The sequence below is a fragment of the Rhincodon typus genome, chromosome 34, assembly GCF_021869965.1.
Source record: "Rhincodon typus isolate 14 chromosome 34, sRhiTyp1.1, whole genome shotgun sequence".
Lineage (NCBI taxonomy): Eukaryota > Metazoa > Chordata > Chondrichthyes > Orectolobiformes > Rhincodontidae > Rhincodon > Rhincodon typus.
This window is the reverse complement of record NC_063365.1, coordinates 10,099,365-10,115,703: the sequence shown is the minus strand read 5'-3', so window position 1 is coordinate 10,115,703 and position 16,339 is coordinate 10,099,365. Positions and strand designations below refer to the sequence as shown.

Here is a 16,339-nt window from a genome sequence, read left to right as displayed (position 1 = left end):
GAAAGCTACCAGATTGTCATTCAAAACTCAAGTTTGTTTCTTGCAACTCTCAAGAGAGAATTGGACCATAATCTGCAGAGGAAACACTTGCAAAGCTGCAGGGGAATGGCACTATGGTAAATTGTTCATCCAGAGAGATATGACCGAGGCACAATGGGCTGAATGGCCTACCTCTGTTCTATGACAATAAATTTAAGATTGATATCAAGGAGCACTTCTTCCTGTAAAGCCTGATCAATATGGGTGGGTCTTTCTGATTGGAAACACTGGAATGATTTGAAAGATACTACAATGAGGGTTGGGAATAGAGGTTTCAATGGAAGAAGATTGAGGCTTTGGGTAGGGGAAAGGAAATAATTCCTAGTGTAAAACTTCCTGATTATCTTTTAGAAGGTGATTTGTTTGAGGTTTATAAGGTGATAGGATAGATTCTGCTTGTGTAGACAGTTTGTTTAAATGAAACGGAATTAAGGACTAGGGTCCCCATCCCAGAAGGCCAGATCAAGGATCAGTGTCAGGAGCTGATTACTTCTCAGAGTAATTAATGGAGCACTCCAACAACGTCCACCTTTTTACTGAACATTGATCAACTGAATTCCTTCAAGACCAATCGTAGCCCCTTTGTGGCCAGAGTGGAAATAATCTTATCTGATATAGTGGCCTCTTGGTTTCCAAAAGCTGCCCAGCTCGGGTTGATGACTTCTGCCTAGAGGGCAGTATATTAATTGTGATATGTGTCAAATGGATAGGATGAGCAATAACTGGTGGCCTAACCAGGGAAGCCAACATTCCCTGAATATACTTTTTTAAAAAAGTAGCCCTGAAGCCCAAATTTACCATTCCATTCCATTATCACATTCCATTTCTCAGTGATTCTCATAGAACAGAGATAATGGAAGTAGCCAAAAATATCTTTATCATGCCCAACACGGTAATATCTTATGACTGGTGGTGCAATGAAAATTTGAGTAACAATATTAATACAGTAAGAGTGGATAGAATCTGAGGCATTTTGATTGTGTAAATAATGAGAATCTGCCTGGAGGACTGGTCAGCAAAGGATACAGTTGTAAAAGAAAGGAAAAAAGATGTGAGGTATTGGGGATGGAGATGAGGAATTTTTTTTTCTCGGTAGCTTATCCTGATCTGGAATGCGGTCCTTGAAAGGGTGAAAAACAGATTTAGTAAGAACTTTCAAAGGGAAATTGAAAATGTAAGGAATTTGGTGAAAGGGGAATGGGATTAATTGGTTAACTTTCAAAGAGCCAGTACAGATCCAGTTGGCAGATTGGCCTTTAATTAGAAGTTTCTCTATACAGGCCTCAGTGTGGACTCGACTCCTGGCACTCCCAGCCCCGAGGTGAAGCTTGGCGTAGTCGGGGTTGGAAGGACTGTTATTCTGATCTTTTATTTCTCTATTTTTGTAATTTATTTCTGGACTTTTTATTTCTTTTATTTTTCTAACTATTTTTCCCCACAAATTTGTAGTTAAGAATCTGTAGCTAGGTACTTTGGTACCTGAGATGGTGCCGTAAGTGGCAACTTGTAAAGTTTTCACTGTACTTATGTGAGTATATGACAATAAAACTAATTCTTGTAAAAATTCTAGTAATTCAGGTTGGCGCATATTGATACAATCATAACTGATAAGTCACTCCCTCTCTAATACATAGCCACTTAAAAGCTAGAAGACCATTTCCCATTATTTTCAGACTACTCTTGTGCAGTATACATCCACCCACTGGGTTTCTTAGCAGATGGTGTCATTGAAGCTATCTTAACATGAAAGGACTAATTAGCAAGCTTTCACACTCCTTCTTTCCAATTTCCATTATGGGATACCAAACCCTGCTGACTCTACAACCACACATGCCAGCTAACTTAAGGCACTGCACAAAAGTGATTGCTCTTTACGTTAGAATCTAGCCTGTAGGTTCAGCAGCCTAGTCAAGCAATGCAGCCATCACAGTTAGCCCTGACCTTGTTGTTGCCAGGCACCTGCACACTTTTAACATTCAATCTGCTGAGAATAGAAGGAATCCATTTAAACACAATGGATGAATGGCAAATTCAAATGATAAGATCCAAGATACTCAATACCGACAAAGCCTACGCTTTCAGAATGTTTTACTGCAGTCGTATATTCCAGCTTGTGCTGATACAGTGTACTTTGGACAAATCATTCCTTCTCTAGTTGGAGATCATTGTTATAACAAGGTGTAGAGCTGGATGAACACAGCAGGCCAAGCAGCATCAGAGGAGCGGGAAGGCTGACGTTTCGGGCCTAGACCCTTCTTCAGAAATCTGATTAGTCTTTCCCATCACAGACTGCATGCAGCTTGAACTTGGCAGTGTCTTGGGAAGGCCATTATGGATTTCATCCTCCTCACCACACAGCATGATTCACACTGGGATGCAAATTCTTGTTTGACAAACAGAAAAGATAAGGAGAACATCTGCTGGACCATCTTAATTCCAAGAAAAACAAGAATTAAATTGTTCATAAATGAGGGTGGCCCTGGCAATGCTCCAAATAAGAAAAAGCTTTGCTTCCATCGTCTTACAGTTGGGAGTTAAGGAACATTGTTAAAGTCATCAATTTTTGTTGTCTTTGGGGTTTCAGAAAATGGTCTACTGCAAATAGTTTACACCTAATATTGTATAAACACAAATTATAATGATCAAAACAATAGGCGTATGTTTTGGATGAGCTTTTTAAGGGACTCTACATGAGACTAAAGAATCTGTCAAATGGTTAGAATTAGGTTAACGTAAAGTTAACGCAATATACTTTAGTACTGATGAAAAAAAGACAAATTCTGTCCCACCAAGTATACTATATATTGAGTTTCTCCTTGAATTTGTATTCTTGCAAATTGTCCTGAGTGCAAGACAAAAAGCTTCAATAAAGTGTGCCTTTCTTCAGTAACGTTCTCCCAAATGACACTTAATATATGACAAACTTGCACTAGAAAGCCAACTTAAAGAAGTGTGAGCCTTAATAAATTAATAGTGGCCACCAATGTTTTATATAGAATCCCTACAGTGTGGAAACAGGCCTTTCGGCCCAACAAGTCCAGACCAATTTTATTGGAGGCTGTAGGATGTTGTGGAATAAAGACTGAATTCTGTAACAGTGGGCTTAAAGAATAGAATAACATGCTGGTATTATCAAATGCCCCAGCTGAGGATTTGTCACTGTCCTTTACTTCCACGCTACTTCATACACTTATGCACCTAATGATGTTATATTGCTGCCTAACAGCCCAATCACAACAGGTAGATTTTGCTGTTTGAACCACTGAGTTGTTCTCAGTGAAATTTAAAACAATATAGACCCTCTCATTGCCTTCTGGAAACTTTAACAAAAGGCTGACTGAACTGAGCTTTTACCTATTTTCCCATTAAAATCATATTTTAACCAAAGTGTCATATTAGTCTTCATACCAAGAATGAGCTCTGCCTTTAATCGGTTGCCACCATATGTTTCTGTATCAACTTGTGAAAAATGGAAACCCACGCTTAGTGTACAGGCACAACAATTTTACAAACAGTGTGAGTTAACTATTAACAGTAAACAAATGTGCAAGCGTCTCATAACTTGTCTGCAAAACCAAAATAAAAGATAGAGGCTATTTTGTATTTCATCTAAACAGCCCACTTGACAGCTGCCACCCACGTCCTTTCTTTGTGTATAGTTCTGAGCTGTTTTGATGCCAACAGTATGTTGTACAACTCTGTAAGATGACCATGACGTGGCCAAGTAATGATCGGATGGTCAACAAAAATAAATATCCATCTACTTATCCATCTATTTATTTATCTAAGATCCACAACATAATAAACTCCTGTCAGCAAAACATATTCATTATGCCCAGTATTTTTTGTGCATGATTCAGGAATTTTCATATTTACACTGGAGATTTGGGGAGCCTTTTGCTCCTCTGAAATACTGTTACATGAAAATAAATGAGATTGACTTACCATCAATATATTCTTTTTATTGCTGGTCACAGTTGAAGGGCTTGCATTCCCAATCGTTCCTCAGTACTTGTTTGTTGGCAAGCTATGAATGTTTTTCATACAGTTCAGGGCAGCTGTGGCGAAAAGCAAGTGATTTCTGTTACTCTTTCTGTGCCATTGTATACACTTTAAAATCATTTCAAAGAAACGTACTCGCCAGACCTCCTGTGCAAACCAAGAGCGGGTACTGAAAAATTGGAGGGGGAGTCAGCATCAGTAAGAGGTACTTAAATAGACTCCATGAAAGCAGAAACCAAAAAGAGTTGATCAGATGGGGAAGCTAGTACATGCACTGCAATACTGTCGGTATCAAGTATCACACAGATGAAACAAACAGACTGGTCAGCTATTTTTATATTTGGGTAGTTATTTTGACTGACTACTTACTCTATTTTCTAGAATGAATGTCTCAGCTGCAGTTAAGAGGTTGTGAAGTTCCCTCCAAAAGCATTACAAGTGCTTTCTGAACTGGACGTACCTTATTTTCCAAATAACTTGTTTTTGCAAGTGTTAAAAGGAATCAAGGCTATGCACCACATGATGATGAGTTGATTTTCTGTCCCATAAATAGAAACCTTGCATCACCAGGTCAAAATAAGTGTACTCATACCTTTGCCAGTACAACACTCATCTACTGGGACAAGACTTGAATTTTTCAGTGCAGCTCATCCCCTCATCACCTTGCTGTGAATTAGATACCCAGGGTTAACACAGAGTGGTTTGTGCTGTACTTTGACTTAACAATCGCACTTATATTTCTGTTCTTTATTGTGGTGCCTGGGCATTTGATATCAGGCAAAAGACTCCTGGAACAGATAACTGACATCAAATTCCTATTTTTAATCGTGGACCAAAAAACGATGGAGCTAAATTTCAAGGCAATCTCCTACGTGTGCTGTGCAAGCATTTGGGATGATTTAAAGCAGAGAGGAACTTATGGGGCATTTGTCTTTAAGGTTCTGACACTTACCTCTCAGCAAAGAAGGTCAGAAGACGTGCAGAGGATATCTCAAATAAGAGAACAGCACTTTCCAGTTCTCTGCTTGGTCTAGTAATTCCCCTGTAGCCTTATATGCAGACGAGCAATACTATAATAGGCGATGGATACAGTGACTAAGTTCCCAAAGGCTCTTGGAGTAGTGATCTCACAGTATGGGTTGATGGACAGTCACACATGTGTTGTAGGATTATGGACTAGGAAGGGGAATGACAGTGATTAGACATCAACCAGTTATTTGTGAACAAAAGCAGCTATTTATTTAACCACCCCTAGATCTCTGCAACAAGGGGCAGAATCATAAGCTGCTTCAGCTCCCAAATATCAACAGCAAGTCAGAATTTTTTCATTGCATGGCAGATAGTATATATCGAAAATCAACAAGTTTCATTTATACAGGCGTATTATTGGACAAATGTGTCATGATGTTTCATCCTGCCTTCAGGGAAGCAGATGTTGTACTGATGGAGGTCTAGGAGAGGTGACTGAGGGCTCAGTTTTAACAAAGGACAAAAAAGGAGCTGTGGAGATATAGAAAGATGGAGGATTTTAACTGGGCAATTCCATTAAATAGATCTTGCCATTTGAAGGCATGGTTAGGTGTTGAAGGGAGAAAGAGAAGATAGGTAGAGGTTGAGCAAAGTGGAGTTTAGATTGAATGGACAACATACAGGTCAACAGTCCTTGCTCTCTATCGACATAGATTACATTGTGTGGGCTGGAGATCTGTTGACATGCTTTCAGCTATCCACTATTAATGCAGTGTTAATACTGTTTCTCCAGAGTTTTTACATATCCTCTGCCAAAAAAGACAGTGAAACAAATCCCCACAGAAATTCACACCCTTGAAAATCAAAGATAAAGGGTCAATTTAATTGAGGTGTTTGAGGATTTGGTAGGGTAGAGAGATAAACTATTTCCTTTGGTGTAGCATACAGAGCAATGGGACATAACCTTAAAAGTAGAGCTTGGGCTGATGTTCAGGGAGCCACATCATCTGATTAAAGATAGTGGGAATCCCAAACTCTCTATCATTGTGATGATAACTGTCAGTGCCTTCAAAGTGCAGCATTGAAGTGTAGAAGGGTACAATAAGTGGATCACAGATGTGCCACGATGGTGCGGAGAAGCTGGCACATGTCGGATGCCAGATCCAGTGGACATGAGGTGCATGAAGCCGCAGTCCTGGAGTATCCATTGGTGGCATCTGTTGAAGAATACAGACAGGAGAAGGAAGCAAGGAGCTGGAGTTGCCGGGTACCCGCTCTGACTTTCATATTGGGAATTCTCGGCATCTGGTTTCTATCTTTCCCACGGTACGATAGGAAGCTGCATATTAATGAGGTGAAATTTACAGTTAGTAAGCATGTTAATGTGCAATAATCCCTGTTACTAGGCTACTCCCTACCAAGGATCTCATCTTGATGTCTGAAAAATGTGACAAGTTGCTCCCAATGTTGAAATTGGCTTTGCCCAACTTCTTCTAGATTTCCCGCCATAGCCCACATCATTCAAGGCCACACAAGATTCCGCCTGATGTCTTTCAAGAGTTTGTATCTTGTGACATTGTCCATTTGGGCTGTTGGCGTTTTCTCTAATGGTTGTTGGTTGAACTGATAGGTGCTGTGTGGCTCGATTTCAAGTCTGCTTGGCTGACCATGTTGTATTACACTACTGCCTTTGGCTCCTTTTTGTATTGGCTGGGTCTGACTTTTCATTTTGTGACTTTAGCATCAGAATTCTTTTATGGCCCTGCAGTTGACCCTATCTGTCTTGCGCTGTTTGGTTGTCTATTTGTCACTCAATGTGTCCTGTGAAATGCTGCTAATCTCCTCTGGAGACTATAGGGTTATTAATCAGAACTTTCGACTTGCTTTAGTTGAATCGAGTGACTTTAGTTTTGTTTCTAAGATCCAGAGTTCCAGATTTTCAGCTTTGCCAACGTAATGGGCTCTCAGATTAACCTGTGCCGTTACAGTGAGCTCCATTCCATCACAAAACCTGAACTTTCCCTTGAACGGTTTCATTTTTGAAATCAGAGATGGCAAGAACATAAGCTGCTGGAGTCAGAGTCAATTTGGTGTGGAGCTGGAGGAATACAACAGGCCAGGCAGCATCATAGGAGCAGGATGGTCAACGTTTCAGGTCAGGACCCATCTTCAGAACTGGAGAGGGGAAAGGAACTGGGAAACAAATAGGGGGTATGGGGCTGGGGAAGGTAGGTCGGATGGTAATAGGTGGATGCAGGTCGGGGTAGTAGGGATTGGTCGGTGGGGAGGATGGGCTGGATAGGTGGGCAGATTGTGTCAGGTCAAGGCCGCGGGGATGAGAGGGAGGGTTGGACATGGGATGAGGCCAAGGGTGTGGACATTTTAAAACTGGTGAATTCTATGTTCAGGCCATCGGGCTGTAGGCTCCCGAGGTGGAATATGAGGTGTTGTTCCTCCAGTGTGGCATCATTGTGGCACTGGAGGAGGCCCAGGATAGACGTGTCATCAAGGGAGAGGGAGGGGGTGTTAAAATGGTTGGCGACCAGAAGTTGTTGTTGTTTGTCACGTACAGAGCGCAGATGCTCCATGCATCGTCTATACTTAGTCTCACCGATGTAGAGGAGGCCACATCTGGAGCAACGGATACAGGAGACCAGGTTGGAGGATGTACAGCGGAACCCCTGTTGGATATGGAAAGTTTATTTTGGGCCTTGGATGGAGGTGCAGGGGGAGGTGTAGGGACAGGTGTAGCATCTCTTGTGATGGCAGGGAAAGGTGCTGGGTGTGGTGGTGTTAGTGGGGAGTGTGGAGCAGACAATGGAGTTGCGGAGAGAGCGGCCCCTATGAAAGGTAGATAGGGGTGGGGAGGGAAATATCTCTTTGGTTGTGGCGTTGGATTGTAGGTGGTGGAAGTGGCAGAGAATGATGCGCTGGATGCCGAGGTTGGTGAGGTGATATTTGAGGACACGGGGGACTCTGTTTATTTTTTGGGGGGGGGGGGGGGGGAGTTTGAGGGCAGAAGTGCAGGAAATGCAAGAGATGTGGTTGAGGGCATTTTTGATCACCAGAGGGGGTGGTTGCGGCCCTTGAAATAGGAGGACATCTGGATGTGCAGGAGTGGAACGCTCCATCTTGGGAGCAGTTGTGGAGGAGGCAGAGGAATTGGGAGTAAGGGATCACATTCTTGCAGGAGGGTGGGTGAGAGAAGGTGTAGCCCAGGTAGCCGTGGGAGTCAGTGGGTTTGAAATAGAGGTCGGTGTTGAGGCGGTTACCAGAGATGGAGACGGAGAGGTCCAGGAAGGGGAGGGATGGTCTACACTCTGTATGCTATAATCAACAATGCCTTCCAGTCGCAAACCATTTTAAGTCCCCTTCCCACTCCCTGGGTGACATATCCATCCTGGGCCTCCTCCAATGCCACAATGATGCCACAGGCAAACTGGAGGGGCAACATCTCATATTCCACCTTGGGACCCTACAGCCCAATGGCCTGAACATAGAATTCACCAGTTTTAAAATCTCCCCACCCCACCCAGCCTCATCCCATGTCCAACCCTCCCTCTCATCCCCACCTTCTTGACATGATACTACCTGTCCATCTTCTTCCCAACCTATCCGCCCCACCCTTCTCACTGACCAATCCCCTCTACTCCCTACCTGTATCCATCTATCACCATGCCAACCCCCAGGCCCAACCCCTCCTCTCTCTTGCCCCATTGACCTGACACAACCTGACCATCTTCCTCCCCACCTATCCACTTCACACCTTCACACTGACCAATTCCCTCTACACCTTACCTGTTTCAATCTATCACCATCCCCCAGCCGCACCCCTCCTTCCTCTATTTCCCAGGTCCCTTCCCCCTTCCCTGCTCTGATGAAGGGTCCCGACCCGAAATGTCGACTTCACTTTTGAATTGCTGTCTGGTGTGACTTTACACAGTTCTGTGAATCACATAATTTTGCAGAAAGCATCAGTGTCTTTCTGGCTCTGCATATTCACTCAATGCTCTTGTTTCGCAGCATTCATTGCAATAGTTACAAATTATTTTCCCCTTTTAAATTTGACATTCCCAACCTGCTCCAAGATGTAGTTTGAATCATTCGAATCTTCATGTGTTTCGGATGCATAATGCATCTGTACGTTCAACTCAAGATCTTTATTGAAGTGACCTTAAGAAGTTCGGGTACAGTGTGCGTGACTCATGGTACATATAACTATGGCAGACATTTTTACATGATTGCCTTTCAATCCAATACAGTATTGATGTAAGAGGAGGCCATGACCCACTAAAAAAGATCTAGACTATACAGATACCACTTTCATTAAATCCGTAGATGGTGTTATTTTGATGACTTAGGAGCTAACTGATAAAGTTAGCAGGTGCTCAATATCAATTTCCCAAGAACTAAACCTGTCTATGGGGAAAGGGGGAGGCAGTGGCCTAGTAGTATCACTGCTAGACCAGTATTCTAGAAACTCAAGTTAATATTTTGAGGACTCGTATTCAAATCCCACCACGGCAGATATTAGAATTTGAATTCAATAAAGAATCTGGGGTTAAAGGTCTAATGAAGATCATGAAACCATTGTTGATGGTTGGGAAAAAAATGCATCCTGTTCACTAATGTCCTTAAGGGAAGGAAATCTGCCATCCTTACCTGGCCTTCATACGACTCCAGACCCACAGCAAGGCAGTTGACTCTTAACAGCCCTCTGGGCAATTAGGGATGGGCAATAAATGTCTTAGATGGCCACATCCCTTGAATGAATATGAAACAAAAAAAGGGACGAGAATGCTAAATAAAACTTAGGAAGGCAAACTTGGCAGTGCAAAGAAGGATGTGACAGAGGAGTTTATATTTACAAGGTTTGCTGACTGACGACTGGGAAAAGACTCAATGCTGCAGCTGAAAGATTTTGATGGGTTATAGAAATCACGATGAATGAGACAGGCTCTGTCTTGCATTGTGAACACTGCATGATCTAAAGTGAGCTAAAAGAACAGAGTGACTGAAAACAAAGTGGTTATGGATCTATGTGCATGAGCAGCAAGAAGGGTATAATAAACAGAGTAGTCTATTCATGAATCTTTGCTGTATGCTAGCTTTTTATTGAATGCAAATTGCACCATCTGCTGTGTTGGGATTCAAATCCATGTCTGCAGAATATTAACCTGGGGGTCAAGATGACTAGTCTAATGACATTACTGCTGCCTACCTGGTATTTATTTATTGGCTGTGGAATGTCCTGAGGCAGCGATGGGTGCTATACAAATGCAAGCTTTTCCTTTTGCAGTGAAAAGTTGCATCGCTGGAAGAGGGAATGAGCCAGGCTGAAAAGACAAATACATCAGAAACCAATGTTGGGACAGAGGGATTAAGTGTGTGAAAGAACGAATGGAAGAGTGACAGAAAAAGACAGCTGAGGAAACTTGAAGAGCTTAAGAACAAATCATATCATATCTATGGTCAGTCTGGTTGTGACAACTGACTAACCAATTGGATCATATTCCTGCTTGTAGTTTTTTAACGTGAGCTTCACTCTTCTGTTTAAAGGTGATAATCTCCAATTAATCCTGGTCTCCCATTGCCTGCCTGAAGCTATCCAGCACAAAAAACGTGTACAGCTCATTAAATACATATTCTTTGTCCACATCTTACATGTCATTCGTCTCCTCTAAGTCCTGCCTGCTGTTCGAAACAAGTTTCTGCTATTAGATAAAGAGGCAGACATTCTAAATTTACCACTGCCGCTCCATAATCGTCTAATATGATCTGTAGACTTTGATGATGAAACACATTTTTATTATTATTCTGTTTAAAATTGAACGTTTCACCAACAACCAATAGTAATTGGTCAAATTTGACAATATGCAACAAAAAAAGTCAGTCATTTTGTGTTGTGAATCAAGGGAATAGTTGACTCCACTTATTAAAAGAAATCCATTACATTCATTTACTGATAGCACAAGAAAGCTAACAATATTGATTTGTTTGCAGTTCAAGTTCGCATTATTATAGAATCCCTACAGTGCAGAAGCAGGCTATTCAGCCCATCAAGTCCACACCAACCCTCTGAAGAGCACCCCACCCACCTATCTAACCTATTCCTCTATTTCCCATGTCCAATCCACCCTACCTGCAGATCTTTGGACTGTGGGAGGAAACCAGAACACCCAGACACAGGGACAACATGCAAACTCCACACAAACAGTTGCTCAAGGCTGGGATTGAACCCAGGTCCCTGGCACTGTGAGGTAGCAGTGCTAACTACTGATCCACCATGCCACTCAGATATAGTGAAAATGGAGATTTAACACTCCGAATTCCATTATATTGTGGGGTGCTATGAGCAGATCCTGCTGAAGTTTTCCAATGTGTTATGATTCCAGACAGAATGCTCCCTAACTTTACATTTCTGGGTGAAGAGAGATAAACGAGCTCGCCATCTTTATTCATATACCCACTTGCATAGCTGCTAGAAGGTTTATTCAAAAATAGATCCTTTCCCTCGTGGACAACTTCCTCCCAGACCCAAATGAACTTATGTTTTTCAAAAAGGCAATTTAACCAGGCTTTCTTAACTTAAACAGAATGAGTGTTTTTTTTTTAAATTACTGCACACAAGAAGAAATACTAACACAACACCAATACCTCTTATTTCTAATTGGTGTGAGTCCAAATAGATAAAAGTAAACTGAAAAGATATACAGATCAGTCTCTGAGGTGTTCATGAAAAGCAGATAGTTGACCATTGTAGCCACTGTAGTGTAGGTTACCAGTAACATTCCTATTCATAGATGAATGGTCAGCTTCATGATCCTTAGTTTTGTAGATTGGTTGAGATTCTGTTGTTCCAATTCTTTTTGACTGTGTGTTTCAGCATTCAGGGTGAGAGAGAAAGTTCTTTTTTGTCCTGTTTCCTTTCTTTATCTGGTTTGCAGCACTCAATGACAGATGGTCTCTACCTACAATGCAGGGATAAGTAAGGGTAATTTTTCAACTGTGACTATCACAGTGCATTAATGTTTGAATGCAGGCTGGTCTACATAAAAATGTTCAGTATTAGTAGCACACTCCAGTATAGTAGCAACATTTTTTTTACAAAACCCTGTCTTTGTGTGTTCTTCAAAGGTAAAAACAGAAACTGTGTCTGCAGTTTGGGCCATAATCTGCAAGAGGTCACTTGTTGTTGAGCAGGGGGTCACTAGCCTTTCACTATCTTTGTAGTCACAAGAGATCATGGCTCAGTCTGTTTGCAGTTTCTTTGACACCTTTAGATATTACTTCCCATAGGTCCCATACGGATATATTACATCTGCAGTTAACTTGTCTCGGTAGCAATCCTCTCTTAAAAATCATATTTTGGAATAAAATTGACCATAGGGTTTTGATGTTCTGACTGGTCATCATAATGAGGGGCAATTCCCTCCCCCAACAACTGTGTCATTTTATCTTCCTTTCTTTTACTGTAGGAAGTTCATGACTGGGGAAGTTAAGCTCAGAGAGTTGGATCTTTACATGAGTTAATTAATGTTTTCTCCATCCCCTCCTATCTCCTAATATCAGGTACAGATTCTGTGGACGCTCACTACCCTCCAATATCCCAAATTATTCCAGTGTGAGTATTGGAACTGCAGATTGCAGAGTAATGTGAGTATTGGAACAATGGAGTAGTTAGGGGCAGGCAATGGCCTAGTGGGATTATCAATAGACTATTAATCCAGAAACCCAGGTAATGCTCTGACCAGCCCAGGTTCAAATCCCACCCTAGCAGATTAACTCTGGAATTAAGATTCTAACAATCTATTGCTGTTTGCCAGGAAAATCCCATCTGGTTCACTAATACCCTTTACAGAAAGCAACTCATCTTTACCTAGCCTACATTTGACTACAGATCCACAGCAATGTGGTTGAGTTTTAACTGCCCTCCGGGTAATTAGGGATGGGCAATAAATGCTGGTCAAGGCAACGATGTCCTCTTCCCACAAATGAATTAAAAAAAAGGCATCACAGCTGAGATTCAACCGCTCTGCAAGTGTTGTTCTCATTCAGACATCCTCCAGCAGGTTTTCGTCCAGAATGGAAATTTGGGATTTACTTTTCCTTCCCTAGCCCAGGAAGGAAGGTGTGAATTATTATGCAGAAGTCAGCTGATCAGACAGAAAACTGCTAAAACCAGTTCCTCAGTGGGTTGTATGACTCATGGATGAGTGAGGCATTGGGTGGGGTGATCCAGTTAGGAGTTCAGGCTGACATTTCAAAGCCCCAATGAGGAGGCTTTGGAGGTTGATGGGCTGGGTGGCGGACCAGGGATTGGGTATGGAAATTTGGATCACAAGACATCAGCTTTGCAATATGGTCACTTTTCCTGCAATAGAGTTCCCACTGGCAGCAGTTACCCACTCTAGGCTGGCAAGAAGCTAATTGAGGCATTTAAGTGGATAATATTTTTATGCCGAGGAAGCCTTTGATTTTTCAGTATGAATTAATTTTTAATCTTCAAACTCAGACATTCATTTAAATCCTACGTACAAGCACTCCCCGAGCTGCAAATGGGTTTTATTCCTGAGTCTGTTGGCAATCAATTTGTACACAAGTCAGAAAACAATGCAGGACAGTATAAAGCAGCTGTTTGTAAGTACAGGTATGTTGGACATTTTAAATTACATGTTCGGAAATACAAGTATTTGTAAATCAGCGACCCCCTATTTTGGTGAGAAAGTTGATGATTTGGATGCTTTTCTCTTTAATGAGTTCGCTGTCGGGTGAGACTCAGGCACGACAGTGCACTTAACTCTGTGCCTTTTCTCTGGTTTAGTCACAATGTTCCAATCTTCCTGAGTGTGGGCAGGTTTAATGGAGAAAATGGACATGCCCTGCCCATCCACATCATGCGTAATCCTGTGCAGTTTCCTTCCAGAACACCCATTAATCAAGTGAGAAGGTTTGGAAACCAGCCTGTAATGACTTACTGCAGTTGAGAATGAAGTTACAGTGTGGCTTTAAAAGGCTCTACTCCTTTCAAATGGAAGAACAAAGATGGCAGAAGCAGCAAGCAGCCTCTCCTTATGGAAGGGTCCAGAGATTTTCCACAGGGATGCTGTTTGACAAGAAGCAAGGGCTGAAAGGGTTTGTCCTATGAACACTCGGGGCTGGAGACTCCACAAGGGAGTAGTACAGGCTTTCTGAACAGAAATAGTAAATACAGTCAAGTTCAATCTCTGCCAATTTAAGAACAGCCACATAATGAAGGCACAGGGATCAACATACTCAAGTTCGCTTAGGGCTGGTGTTGAAGCACCTCCATATCTATTATGTTCTTTCTTAGAATCAGAGTGGATGTAATGGAAGAGCCTGGAAGAATGCATTTTACTCTGTTTACCACTATAGAAAAGCTGGACATTTACTGCTGAATCTTGGTAGTTAGTTAGGTCTACAGTAATCTTATGTATGTATAGTAAAAAAATATAAATAACATGTAAATTATGTTTTTGCAAAAGTTCACAGGAGTGAATACCTAATCAGAAACAATCACTGTAAACCTACAAGTGGACATCTTTCATCATGCTCAAAAGTAGATTAATCGAATTTATTGTAATTTGGAACGTAGACCAATGGGATTTGTTGCAACAGTTCAAACACAGATTGTTTACGTGTTTATAGTTTTAATTGACACATTCAAAATGGAATTAGATTAGATCTAAGAAAGAAGAATTTCTGTTCGGCAATGTTAATTGAAAATTGGGTAAATTGGTGGTAGCCTTTAAAAATAAAAAAAACAGGTGGTATTAGGAGGACAATGTGGGAGAATGGATTGAAGTGAATTGTTTTATTTGGAGAGCTAGTGCAGACAGATGGGCCAAATGGACAGCATTGCCATAATTCTGAGAGTGTAGAGATTATTTAACATTGTTCAAGTCGAATGCTTCTATAAAATAGGCTCATTTACAAAGTAGTGCCTGATGTCCTGGGTTTTTAAAACAAGAGGATAAACCTCTGTTCCAACTCAGGCAAGGTTGTTTAGGTCAGGCATAGGCTCAACACAATTCAATTTCCATGGATAAACAAGTCCAATATTCAAAGCACTCTTACATTTTGTTCTGCAGGACAATTTTAGAAAAAGAATTTGAACCATGAAGTGGGCTAAATGATGTGTTTTGATATTCTTCGTGAGAGACATGGGAATACTGTCTGCAATTAGATTCATGACTCAGTTCAAAGGCAGATTGACAAATACATTCAAGAACCAAATGTAAGAAACACATCTGCCATGAGTTAATCAGCTTATAATTGTCCATGATTTAAGGAGTCCTCCTGCTTACCATATTGCCTCACATATATGTTGCACGGACTTGTATTCTGTCATTGTCTTTGCAGTAAAGTCTTATAAAGTGACACACTTCTATCCAAAGAACGTAAAATCTTCGTGAAGTGTTTCAGTTATAATTGTTACACTGAAGCACAGCAGAGACATCAGGACAGTGTCCAAAACTTGGTCAATGAGGTAGGTTTTAAGTAATGGTTTAAAGTTGAAGAAAGACTTATTGAAGGCATTTTAGAGATTGGGGCCAAGATAGACGTGGCTGCTAACTGTCGAGTGAATGAAATAGGGGATGCACAAGGAGCCAGACAGAGTTAGAGGAGAGCAGAGATCTCCCAGACAGAGTTGGAGGAGAGCAGAGATCTCCCACAGAGAGTTGGAGGAGAGCAGAGCTCTCCCAGAGAGAGTTAGAGGAGAGCAAAGATCTCCCAGAGAGAGTTGGAGGAGAGCAGACTTCTCCGAGAGAGTTGCAGTTTCTGGTCAGTGCAGGTTAGAGTTCACTGCGTTAATGGGTGAGTGGACTTGTTGTGAGGTAAGAGATTTGCATCAAGTTCAAGTTGATAAAATGATTGGGTTACGTTTAAGCTGTCCACTTCTGCACTTGTTTAATCATTCATCCAGAACCTACAACTTTCTTAACCACTGAGAGATGGCCATTGTTAATACTTCTGGTAAAGAGTCTGGAGACCAGACAGCAACGATCACTCTTCAGTAACACAGCAGCTCCTTGATAATGAGATAGTAGGAGCATTTCTGGGGAAGGGTCTAGGCCCAAAACGTCAGCTTTCCTGCTCCTCTGATGCTGCTTGGCCTGCTGTGTTCATCCAGCTCTATACCTTGTTATCTCAGCTCCTTGATAATGTTGAGCAAGAACCGGAGGGAAGGAAATTGCTTAGGCCCCTGAACCCAAGTTCCTAATAAGACATTCAAGTAAAGTGGGCATAATCCACTTTCTTGATATATAGAGTCATACAGCAGAAAAACAGACTCTTTGGTCCAAGT

At 41.6% G+C, this 16,339-nt stretch overlaps 1 protein-coding gene across 1 annotated transcript in view; it reads right to left on the bottom strand.

Annotated features, from left to right (window-relative positions):
- The window catches only part of LOC109930544 (cardiac-enriched FHL2-interacting protein), a 65,009-nt gene extending 60,749 nt beyond the window's left edge, over positions 1 to 4,260 (bottom strand). Inside the window, exons 1-2 of the mRNA XM_020530022.2 lie at positions 4,186 to 4,260; positions 3,985 to 4,097 (exon numbers count right to left, since the gene is read on the bottom strand). The gene's annotated coding sequence lies outside the window, so the exon portion shown is untranslated. The remainder of the gene's footprint in view (positions 1 to 3,984; positions 4,098 to 4,185) is intronic.
- Between the last annotated feature and the right edge of the window lie 12,079 nt (positions 4,261 to 16,339).